This window comes from Myotis davidii, unplaced genomic scaffold (genome assembly GCF_000327345.1).
Source record: "Myotis davidii unplaced genomic scaffold, ASM32734v1 scaffold562, whole genome shotgun sequence".
Lineage (NCBI taxonomy): Eukaryota > Metazoa > Chordata > Mammalia > Chiroptera > Vespertilionidae > Myotis > Myotis davidii.
This window is the reverse complement of record NW_006293953.1, coordinates 1,224,531-1,236,441: the sequence shown is the minus strand read 5'-3', so window position 1 is coordinate 1,236,441 and position 11,911 is coordinate 1,224,531.

The window sequence follows — 11,911 nt, the reverse complement described above, 5'->3', positions numbered from 1 at the left end:
GAGGAGTGAAAGAAACGAAGACTTATCGAGTACTATTTAAATGCACTGTTTCCCTTTTATTCATGAAGGTGGCTCTAAAAAGTAGGTGTTATTATCTTCTCAGGAAACTGAGGGGTAAAGGGCATTATTATATAACTAGAGGCCTGGTGCACGGATTCGTGCACAGAGAAAGGAAATTAATTTGGTGGCGGCCAGCAGGGTGGGACTGGGCGAGATGGGCTGGGCACACCCTAGAGCCAACCTTCAGCAATTCCTTCCCAGTGTCTGCAGAGTGAGCAAGGTCCCTCTGGCAGGTGGGTTCCCTCAACCTGGCCTGGGGGAATCGGGCCAAAACAGGCAGTCTGACATCCCCCGAGGGATCCTGAATCGCATAAGGATACTCTGCAAAATTGCTGTCACTTGGCAGCTCCTGTATTGAGCATCTGCCCCCTGGTGATCAGTGCACAACATACCTACCAGCCAGTTAGCTGGTCACTTAGGCTTTTATATATATAGATATTGTTACATTAAAAAAGCTCTAGCTTTACCTGACTAGTTATATAAATTTTACATGTTTTAAGCCAAGTAATATTCTCTATTAACAATTCAATTGCAAGTTTGATTGTACATATTCTAGGAAATCACTTGCATATTCATGCTTTCATTACAATGATAAAATTTAAGATATTTGCTCACCTCTTTCAAAATTCAAGTGATTTTTCTCTTTTTACTCTTTAGGGGAAAAACAAATGACAATTTTTTAAAATATATTTTTATTGATTTCAGAGAAAGGAAAGGAGAGGGAGAAATAGAAGCATAGTGATCCACTGCCTCCTGCATGCCCCCTACTGGGATTGAGCTCACAACCTTGGGCATGTGCCCTGACTGAAAATCCAACCAGGGACCTCTTGGTGCATGGATAGATGCACAACCACTGAACCACACTGGCAAGGTTAAATGACAATTTAAAATATTCCCTGTTGAAGGGCACTTCTATTGTTTCCAATGTTAAACAATCATGAATAAGCCTACTATCAACATCTGTGTGGGGGTTTTGGTGTGGACATGTTTTCATATCATTTGGGTAAACATCAAGGAATGTGAAAACTGGATTACATGATAAGAGCATGTTTAGTTTTGTAAGAAACTACCAAAGTGTCTTGAAAAGTGGCTGTTCCATTTTGCATTCCTACCAAAAACTGGATGAGTGTTGTCAGTATTTCGTACTTTAGCCATTGAAATATGTGTGTAGTAGTATCTTCTTATTGCTCATATTGGCAATTCCCTAATTCCATATGATATTGAAGATCTTTTCATATGCCTTGCATTCTGTATATTTTCATTGGTGAAGTATCTGTTCAGATATTTTGCTCAATTCTTAATTGAGCTTTTGTTTTCTTATTTTTGAATTTTAAGAGTACTTTATATATTTGGAATACTGATCCTTTATCAGGTAATATGTTTTACAGAGATTTCCTCCCAAACTATGGGTAATCTTTTCATTCTTTTAATTGTCACTTCCACAGAGCAGAAGTTTATAGTTATAATAAAGTCCAGCTTATAATTTTCTTTTCATTTATGGATCAGGCTTTGGTACCTAAAAATTCATTGCCAAAACTCTAGATCACCTAGAGTTTCTCTTGTATCATCTTATAGAAATGTTATGATTTTGTGTGTGACCTTTGATCTATAATCTATTTGGAGTTAATTTTGTGAAGGGTGTAAATCAGTGTCTAAATTCAGTTTTTAGTTGTTCTAGCACCGTTTACTGAGAAGCTCATCCTTGCTGTATTTTAGTGCTTTTATTTCTTTGCCAAACATCAGTTGGTTATATTTGTGGGGGCCAAACCCACAAATATCTTGCCATATCAAGATAACTCTCTAATCAACTGAACTGCTAGCCAGGGCTATAGGTTCTGTAATAAGTACTGTTAAATGAACAAATGAGTGCAAAAAAAATGAAAATTGGGGCATTTAGGCAAATACCATAATGCAAGTCAGCAGTAACTTTTTATATTTATTTTATTTATATCAGAATAAAATTATTTTCCTAATACTGCAATTAGTAAGGACAGTGAAACTTCTAAATTCATGATTGTATCTGTAAAAAAATTCAACACCTAATGATGTTGAAGAGTAAAGTTGGTAAAAGATGATTAAACGCAAAAAAAAGTAAAGTTGGTTAATAAATATAAAATGTATTTTTTAAAATATATTTTATTGATTTTTTACAGAGAGGAAGGGCAAGGGATAGAGAGTTAGAAGCATCAATGAGAGAGAAACATCAATCAGTTGCCGCCTGCACACCCCCTACTGGGGATGTGCCCACAACCAAGGTACATGCCCTACATTAGATTTGAACCTGGGACCCTTCAGTCCGCAGGCCAACGCTCTATCCACTGAGCCAAACCAGTCAGGGCATAAAATGTATTTTTTTGTGTGTTTATTTCTTTAGTGAGGATGTCGCTAACTTCAGTTATTATTACCCTTTGTTTGAATTTCCCACTTCTTCCTCTGAAAGTTTCAGTTTTGAGGAATATTTTGAATCTCCTGCTAAAAGAGTAGAGGTAAAAATGCTTCTTCATCTAAAGAGAGAAAACAAACAGGATCCCTTGTTCTAAAAGGCTCCAGAAATGAAATAAAACTTATGAGACATGCATTCATAGAAAAGTGCATTGTGATAGACACAAAGAATCCAATACTGCTTCATTTGTTATTAAGCTGTAGTATTTCTCCCATTGTCTCCAGGTTTAAGATTATTCCATAATGTATTAAACCTGCTCTACAGGTATTCTTTGCAGAAGCTGTTATAAAACAGACAGCAGAAGCATGTTTAAAATTGCAGTGATGTTTGTTAAGCACTCTTAGACCCATCATAGGGTATTTTTCTTTTCTAAATTATAGTGCAGTTGACTGAACGAATAAATTTAAAATGAGAAAGAAATAGATAACGGTTTGCCACAGCTGCTCTGAACAACCAGATATATCCACAATAGGTATGGTATCAGTGGATTACATCAACACGAAGAATGACAAAGGGATACTAATTCCTTAATGAATATGTAGGTATATACAGATGCACTAAAAATATCTGTCAAAATATATGTTTGACTTTAAATTATCAAAATACATATATTGTTAAGAGACTGAATAATTTGCCAAAACCGGTTTGGTTCAGTGGATAGAGCATCGGCCTGTGGATTGAAAGGTCCCGGGTTCGATTCCGGTCAAGGGCATGTACCTGGGTTGCGGGCACATCCCCAGTGGGAGATGTGCAGGAGGCAGCTGATCGATGTTTCTCTCTCATCGATATTTCTAACTCTCTATCTCTCTCCCTTCCTCTCTGTAAAAAATCAATAAAATATATTTTAAAAAAATAGACTGAATCATTTCCTAATCAGTTGGATTTTTTTTTTTGCCATGTTAGTTGTTTCAGCCTTATGTTCCCTGTATTTTTTAATGTGAAGGCTTCAGAAATCATAGGTATTTTGACTGAGTGGTATTTATTTATTTGGAAAGCAAACTTCAGCAAAAGTTAAATGAGACTGGATCTACAAAATTCTCTGGGGAGTTTACCAAAGCTAAAACATTACATATATATATATATATATATTTTTTTTTTCAGCAAGATGCCAGCTGCTAAATGAGGTACAGTGCTGATATTGTCCTTTTGACTTGTTAATGCTTCCTAAGTGCTAAGATGACTAATTAGTTTTGTTGTAAATACAAGAATCCACAGAAAGTCATTGCACAGTGAAAACTGATATTGGAAATTACAGTAATTTCCTCTAAAGTGGAATTGTTGGTAAAAAATAATTACAACAGTTGGTGTATAGTTTACCAGGGTTTGTTAAGTGTGATTATTCCCATTTTGCAGATTAAGAAAATACATTATGTCCAAAAATGCATTGCTCAAGATACAGCTAAGTGAATTTAACCTCCTGACTGCAGAGGACATTGCACAGAGGGAAGCAGTGTCAACATGCTGTAATTCATGTAAGTGACTTCCATGCATTGTCGAGGTTGATGAAATGGTCATTTTGAGTAATTGTAGAAAAGGAGAACCAAATACTATTTGTGTTTTACCCAAATTTTCCTTATTGGGAGGTGTATTACTGGAGGGCAAATTACAGTTACCTCTATTTTAAGACCATTGATACTTTATCCATATTATATCATGTACACCTCATAAAAAAATTATGGGGTTGCCCTGACTAGTGTAGCTCAGTTGGTTGTAGTGTCATCCTGTATATGAAAAGTAGTGGGTTTGATTCCTGACAGGACACATACCCAGGTGGAAGGTATGATGCCAGGCTGGGATAGATGATGGAGGCAACAGATCGATGTTTTTCTCTCTCTTTCTCCCTCCCCTTTCTCCCCCTAAAATGTATGAGGTTGATGTAATCATCTCCATTTACAAATGAGAGAACTAAAGTTTATAGTCTTTGAGTAACTAGTTCAATCACATAATAGGTGATAGAGTGGAGGTTAGAACCTACACATATCCAACTTCAAAACTTGAATGTCAGGTTACTACATAATATGCTATTGCATATTTTATTTATCATTCCTTTCTTTTCTTTCCCCTTTTCTTCTCTTTTGCTACTGTAAGCTAGTCATTAGCTCAACAAATATGTACAACATATTTAATGCCATTTATATTCAGTATTCCATTAAGAAAAATGTATCATAATTCCAAAGATAAGACATAGTAAGTCCAGGTGATTATAAAATAAAAATTTAATCGCCAGAAATACAAACAAAAAATCCAATAAATTATGATATAAGCCAAATACAATAATTATGAAGATTTTCATGATATTGCTTTGTCAATTTAATGTATAAGTTTGGCTATAAAGACCTAAAATTGTCATAGATCAAAAGTATTGATATCTCCACCCTAGCCCTATCCAACATGATTTATCACAATTGATTCTAAGCATAAGTGTATGAAGACATATATTTTGTTTCATGTATTTATTTTTTCCTCTATTGAGTTGATTGGGGTGACACTGGTTAACAAAATTATACAGGTTTCAGGTGCACAATTCTACACACATCATCTGTAACTATATGTTTGTTTTTTTTAATATTGACTAGGTAATTTTCATATCATCTCTTTATTGAGAATTTCTGATTTACTTTCTTAATTTATAAAAGCTTTAATTCCTGTTGCTCAGACAGCTTTTGCTCCAAGTTTTCATATATATTTAGTTTTTGTCAGTGATTTAACTCACTCGTGCACCACACTTAATTTAATTGGTTTCTCTGCCACAAACACCATAATCATCAGGCTCCCCTATTGTTTTTTGTTTGGTTTTGTTTTTCACCACTGCATGTTTTGTATTGCTAGACATGGTGGAAATGATTTGTCTACATGATAGATGGCTCATTATTTGAGACAATTTTCACAATAGTAGACAAGTCACATAGACTCCTGCTATTATGGCAACTGATGTGAATGCTAGTATCTGTCATGTAAGCCTTATTCTATCTCTTGTTTTGGATAATTGTTAAATATTAAACCATATGCTGGAAGAAAAAAGACTGCAGTATGGTAAATTGGTTCACACAATAGCTTTAATGTAGAACAAAACAAGATAAAACTTTGAGGAAAGAAATAACATGGGTATTTGAAAGAACATATTGCTCTTTAGATGCCATGTGGTCACTCCATGTGTCTCTCCTTGCTTCTGCCAAGTTCTTTGAAACCAATCTATCTTCTCTTCTTCTTTTTCTTCTTTTTAATTTTAGTGCCTTGTCTATTTTGCATAATGATCAGTTTTAAATAAATGTCTATTGACTAAATCAATAGGGTTTATTAGATGAAGCAAATTTGCTAGAATCAGTTATATATGTATTTTTAAAAAAATATATATATTTTATTGATTTTTTACAGAGAGGAAGGGAGAGGGATAGAGAGCCAGAAACATTGAATAGAGAGAAACATCAATCAGCTGCCTCCTGCACACTCCCCACTGTGGATGTGCCTGCAAACCAGGTACATGCCCTTGACTGGAATCGAACCCGGGACCCTTGAGTACGCAGGCTGACGCTCTATCCACTGAGCCAAACTGGTTAGGGCCAGTTATATATTTTTAAATTATAAATTTTCTTAGATCCTATCTCGCATAAGAAAGAAAATGCATTTTGTTTGGTTTGGTTTTAGATTGCCAACTGTACTTGATTTGTGTTGAATACTTGGAGAAGAGCATTTGTCATTTGGAAATTTTATAAAACTATTTCTGGCCTCCAAGGGAAAACCTTCTGCAACTTGGCTGAGCTTCTACTTTTGGGAGCTCTGAAGTTTTAAACTCTCATTTTACAAATGACGAAACAGAGGTCCATTGCAGGTAAATGAGTTGTACAAAGTCTCACAGCCAGTTAGAAACAGTCCTTTCATGGAAACTCAGCTCCCCTAATTATTTGTATAATATTATTTAATTTATGATATACCATTATTTGCCCTATACTTATGAAACAAAATGGATTCATTTGAAATCTTTCTCTTTTATTAATTTTATTTAATACTTTATTTGTTATAGAATTTATTGTGGTAACATTAGCATACAAAACTACACAGGCTTCAAGTATTCAGCTCAATAGCACATCATCTGCACACTGCATCATGCACCTTTCTCTTATTTTCATGAGGGAGGGAGGGAGGGAGGGAGAGAGGGAGAAGGAGCAAGAGAGAGAGAGAGAAAGAGAGAGAGAGAGAGAGAGAGAGAGATCATATGAGGGAGAAACATTGGTTAGTTGCAAGGGCCACTTTTCTCTTCTTGATGAAAATGACACACTTTTGTTTTGAATCCTCATAATTTATTCTCAAAGAAATATGAAAATCAAAATAATTAATTTACAAAAAACCCCACAATATATACCTACATAAAACTCTAAGATGTTTTAATAAGTAAGGCCGCCTAGCTTATTTAGCAAAGAAATATTGATTTAATAATTATACACTGAATATGGAAAGAGATAGTAACATCAATATCCAGTTTAATCCTTTTCAGTGTAGGTAAGATATTGGAAACTAGGTTTTTTTAAAAAAATGTTCTTTCAGTAACCACTCTTACAGAATTATATTTCTAACTACATGAGGCTATATTAAAAGGACATGTGGGTGAAAGTTTTGAACTCCTTGTTGTAAATGCTTGCTTTCTAGAATATGGTGAATATATTTAATATTTAAAGAAGTGACAAGAGTGGGCATCCTGATTTTGTTTTAATGTTAAAGGGAAAAATTTCAGTTTCATCCTTGAGTATGATGTAAAGTGTGGGATTGCTATATACAGTCTTAATTACATTAAAGTAATTGTCTTTTATCTCTATTGAGAGTTTTTATCATGAGTGGCTTTTGAATTTTTAAAATGCTTTTTCTGCATCTAATGAGATGATTATGTGATTTTTAAAATATTTAATTCTGTTAATATGGTATGCCACTTTAATTGATTGTCATGTGGAATCATTCTTTCATTCCAGGGATATATCCCATTGGTCTTGGTGAATGATCCTTTTGATGTGCTGTTGACTTTGTCCTGCTGTTTTGTTGAGGACTTTTGCATGTGAGTTCATCAGGGATAATATACTATAGCTGTCCTTCCTTGTAATATCTTCATCTTGCTTTAATGCTAGGGTAATGCTGGCCTCATAAAATGTGTCTGGAAATGTTTCCTCCTCTCTAATATTTGGAAGAGTTTGAAATGATTGGCTTATTTATTTAAAGGTTTGTAAGATTTAATCAGTAAAGCCATCTGTTCCTGGGCTTTTCTTTGTTAGCAGATTTTTGATTATTGATCCAGTCTCCTCACTAGATTTTCTGCTTCTTTATAATTTCAGATTTTCTGCTTTTTTATAATTTACTAGAGGCCCGGTGCACAAAAATTTGTGCACTCGGGGGGGATGGAGGGTCCCTCAGCCTGGCCTGTGCCCTCTCACAGTCTGGGACCCCTCAGGGGATGACCACCTGCTGGCTTAGGCCTGCTACCCGGGGGATTGGTCCTAAGATGGCAATCAGACATTTCTCTGGCAGTCTGGCAGCCCTTGGGGATGTCCACTTGCCAGTGGGAAGCAGGCCTAAACTGCAGTCGGACATCCTTAGTGCTGCTGAGGAGGCAGGAGAGGCTCCCACAACCACTGCTGTACTGGCAGCCATCAGCCTGGCTTGTGGCTGAGGAGAGCTCCCCGCTGTGAGAGTGCACTGACCATCAGAGGGCAGCTCCTGCATTGTTCAGGCTGGCGGTAACTGAAGCTCCCAACCTCTCCTTTTTTTTTTCTTTTTCTTTTTTTATTATGGGGTTTATTTACCTTCTATGGCTGTCATTGGAACTGAGAGCCAGCTTTAGCTCTGAGGCATGGCTCCAGCTCTGAGATCTCAGCTGCTGAAAGCAGGTATCTGGGTTTGTTTGGCTTCTATAATTGCAACATTGTTTCTTAGAGTGTAGCTCAGATTCTGAAAGCAGGTCTCTGGAGCTTGTTTAGCTTCTATAATTGTAACATAGTTGCTTAGAGTTTAGCTCAGAGGCTGGCAGTGGCAGGCCAGGAACCTTGTCTTCCTCCATCACTGGAGCAAGCAAGCCTCCTATTTGCTTTAGCTGCCTGGCTGCCGGCCACCATCTTGATTGGCAGTTAATTGGCATATCGCCCTGATTAGCCAATGGGAAGTGTGTTGGAGGTATGGTTAATTACCATGTTTGTCTATTATTAGATAGGATTCTTTGTAGATTATATATTTCTAGGAATTTATCCATTTCCTTTAGGTTATCTAGTTGTTAGTGAATAATTATTCCTATTATCTCTTATGACATCATTTCTTTTGGGGGTATCAGTTGTAATGCCTAAAATCATTTCTGATTTTAATTATTAGCCTGAGCTCTTAGTTTAGCTAAAGTTTTGTAAGTTTTGTTTACCTTTTCAGAAACCAAATCTTAGCGGGTTTTTTTCCTATTGTTTTCCTATTCACTATTTTATTTCTGCTTTGATCTTTATTTCCTTCTTTCTGCTAAATGTGAATTTAGTTTGTATTTTAAATTCTGGTTTCTTAATAAATAAAATTAGGTTTATTTGAGATCTTCTTTTAAATGTAGTCATTTATAGCTACACTCTGTCCTCATTGTACTGACTTTTCTGCCTACCTTTACTTTTGTTAAATTGTATTTTTGTTTTCATTTGTCTAAAAATATATATTTTTTAAATTTCCTTTTAATTTGATTCAGTGTTTGCTCAACAGTGTTATTTAATTTCTACATATTTGTGAATTTTCTAGTTTTCTACTGTTATTGTTTTTTAGTTTCATTCCATTGTGGTTGAAAAAGATTTTTAACCATGTTTTAATCTTCTTAAATTTGTTATAATTTGGTTTTCAACCTAACATGTGATCTATTTTAGATAATGTTTCTTGGCACTATATAGTGTTGTGTCACATGATCTTTATACATCCATGATATGCATTAGTCCTTTGCATTAAATCTTTTGTTTCCTTATTTATTTTCTGTCTAGATCAGCTGTGGGCAAACTACGGCCCGCAGGCCGGATCTGGCCCGTTTGAAATGAATAAAACTAAAAAAAAAAAGACCGTACCCTTTTATGTAATGATGTTTACTTTGATTTTATATTAGCTCACACAAACACTCCATCCATGCTTTTGTTCCGGCCCTCCGGTCCAGTTTAAGAACCCATTGTGGCTCTCGAGTCAAAAAGTTTGCCCAGCCCTGGTCTAGATGCTCTATCCAATATTGGTTTTAATTTATTAACTGATTTTTAGAGAGAGAGAGAAAGGGGGTAGAAAAAGAGAGAGAGAGAAAGAGAAACATTGATTTGTTGTTCCACCTATTTATTTATTTATTGGTTGATTCTTGCATTGGGATGATGCTCCAACCAATTGTGCTACCCAGTCAGAGCTTAGATATTCTATTCATTATTAAAAGTGGGTATTAAAATCTCTTACTATTATTATATTTCTTCCCACAGGTTCATGAATGTTTGTTTTATAGAACCAAATGTTCTGATGTTAAGTGCATGTATATTTTATTACTGTTATACTAGAGGTCCGGTGCACGAATTTGTGCATGTGTGGGGTCCCTTGTCCTAGCATGTGACCAAGACCAATGGGGGGCTGGCCAGCCTGGGGGAGAGACTGCAGGAGGTTGGCCCCAGCAGCAAGCTAACCAATGGCTGATTCCAGGAGAAATCAGGCTCACTCTTCCCTCCTGTCTGGGTCCAGAATGCGGGTGAATCAGATTTGAGGCTGTCATAGCTATCAGCTGGTCACTTGGCCATTCCAGTCATTCTGGTTGTTCTAGTTGTTTGGTCTTAATGGTCACTTAGGCTTTTTTATATATAGATCTTTCTGGTGAATTGACCCTATTAGTATCATATAATGTTTTTCTTTGTCTCTTGAGGCAGTTTTTTACTTAATTTCTATTTTGTATGATATAATTTTACCTAATACTGCTCTCTTTTTGTTTCTATTTGCATGCACTATTTTCCCCCATCCTTCCACTCTTAGCCTGTGTGTTCTTAAATATAAAGTGAATTTTATATATATTTGGATCTTCTATTTGTTGTTGTTTTTCAAACTATTCAGCTACTCTATGTCTTTTGAATATAGAGTTTAATACATTTATATTTAAAAATTGTTGATAGATAAGGATGTACTAGTAACATTTTGTTAATTGTTTTCTAGAATGTCTTATAGTTTTCTTGTCCCTCTTTACGTTTCTTGCTTCTTCTTTTGTTATTTGTCCTTTACTTTTTATAATGGTATGCTTTTGTTCCTTTCTCTTTATCCTTAACCTATCTTCTATAGGTATTTTCTTTGTTACCATGAGGCTTATATAACAGATGTTATAGCAGTCTGTTTTAAGACGGTAATAGTTTAAATTTAATTGCATAAAAAGTTTACACTTTTACTTCTTTTCCATCACACTTTATGTTATTCATTTATATCTCCTTATATTTATTACAGTATAAAGTAGAATTTGCATTATTTTATGTTATACTAGTGCCCTGGTGCATGGATTCATGCATATTAAAAGGAAATTAATTAGAAGGTGGCCAGCGGGATGGGATTGGGTGAGACAGGCCAGACACGATCTTCAGCCAACCTCCCACAGTCCCTCCCAGGCTGGCCGCACCTGGGGCAGCGCAGTGGCTTGAAGGGCATCTGCGGAGTAAGTGGGGCCCCTCCAACAGTTGGAATCCCTCAGCCTGGCCTGTGGGGATCAGGCTGAAACCAGCTCTCTGACAACCCCTGTGGGGACCCAGATTGCGACAGGGTGGTTCTCAGGTGATGCATCCTGGACTTGGGTTCCCTACTCTCTGGTTCCGGGGTGTGTCACCCAGGAACTGCTGCTGTCAAGTCACTGCAGCAGAACAGCTCCTGCATTGAGCGTCTGCCCGCTGGTGGTCAGTGTGTATCAAACCTACTGGACAGTCAGCTGGTAGGATGGTGGCTTAGCTTTTTATATATATAGATAGCCATTAAAATATTTAGTGGATCTAGTTATTATTAACACTTTGTCTTTGCTATTATACTAAAATTGTGATTTATACAGTATCATTTACTATTAGAGCATTCCATATTTCTCTATTATATACTTTAGTGAGTTTTATATTATTTAACATTCTTTCATCTCAACTTAAAGAATGGTACCTTGAATATATCATCCCATTAGTTCCTGGTCTGTAAGGTTTCTGCTGATAAATCCATTGATATTTTTATGATGACTCCCTTGCACACGGTAATTACTTTCTCTTGGTTTCAAAATTCTCCCTTTGTCATTGACTTCTGACAATTTCAATATAATGTGGCTCAATGTAAACTTTTTATATTCTAAAATTTTGTTGCTCCTCTGGAATTCACAAGTCTGGATATCCTTTTCTAACCCAGATTTAGGAACATTTCAGTCATTATTTCCTTAAATAAGAT